Source organism: Branchiostoma floridae, chromosome 14, assembly GCF_000003815.2.
Source record: "Branchiostoma floridae strain S238N-H82 chromosome 14, Bfl_VNyyK, whole genome shotgun sequence".
Taxonomy (NCBI): Eukaryota; Metazoa; Chordata; class Leptocardii; order Amphioxiformes; family Branchiostomatidae; genus Branchiostoma; species Branchiostoma floridae.
In genome coordinates, this window is record NC_049992.1 from 1861555 (window position 1) to 1862851 (window position 1297).

Below are 1297 nucleotides of genomic sequence, written 5' to 3' on the forward strand. Positions count from 1 at the left end.
GGCCCATTGCTTCCTGACTCTGGCTTTTATTGCCATTCCTGTGATCAATGTCGATTTAAGACAAGCCCATCAAGTTTGACAGTGTCATAAAACCGTCGGCAGATGTCATGACATAAAGGGACGTACGCATGATATCAAATTATGATTTATGGTATTTGTTGGCCGCAAATATATTCATATTTTTGTGATCAATCTTGACATACGATAACAATCAGGCTTGATAAACAGCTATCCACTTGAGTCTGTCGGATTGTCGGTTATATTGTTGAGTAATATAATCCAGGGACGGCACAGCATAACACACCGTGACATATTTCAGCCGCGTGTCAGTACACGTTAGTATAGACATGTATCCTGTATTGTACCGCCATGGATGTTCAATGTTACCTGTACAGTTAGCAGTCATACGGGAATGTGCTGCGTGCTTGTGGTCTGGACCAGGGTTGTAGCCAGCCTGAATTCATTTTCAGTCCCCTTGATTTTAAATGGGAATCCTATCGAGCACCGAAGGTATGGTGTGACGTTGCGCGTCATTTCTAGGGGGTCTGGGTCCCAGAAAATTTTAAAATTCCTTCAAAGGACTGAAGGACAGGTGCTGGCTACAACCCTGGTCTGTACTGTTGAACTCAATCTATGAGGGACGTAACGTTACTGACTTCTACAATTACAAAAACAGTCTAACCAACCAATAAGGTATCTAACTCTTGGTTTTATGTAACTATATTGTTGTACGACAACCCTTTGTTTCGTTATTTTTATAATCCTCTCGGAATGATGAGTACCCTTCAATAGTATGGTACAATTCTAAAATGCTTGTAAATGTATTTGTTTGTAAGATAAGGAACAGATTTTATCATGGCTGGTTTTAATGTACATAATTGTAAATGGCGGCGCAATTCAGCTACCGTGCTGCTATGCCGTGCATCTGTAATAAAACTTGTCAATAAAACTTGTCAAACATTTTGTTGTTTGAGTTCTCACGTATACTGCTTTGTGTAGTTGTTTTAAATGTTTGCCTAAAAGTAACGTAATACAAGAGGCATTGTAAAACATAAAACACACAAACGCACACACACAAATGTGAACGCACACCACACACGTACACACACTCTCTCTCACACACACACACACACACGCTCGCACGTTCGCACAAACACACACACCGACACACACACACACACACAAACTCACACACACACAAACTCTCTCTCTCTCACGCACACACACACAGACACACACACACAGACACACACACACACACACACACACACAAACTCACACACACACAAACTCTCTC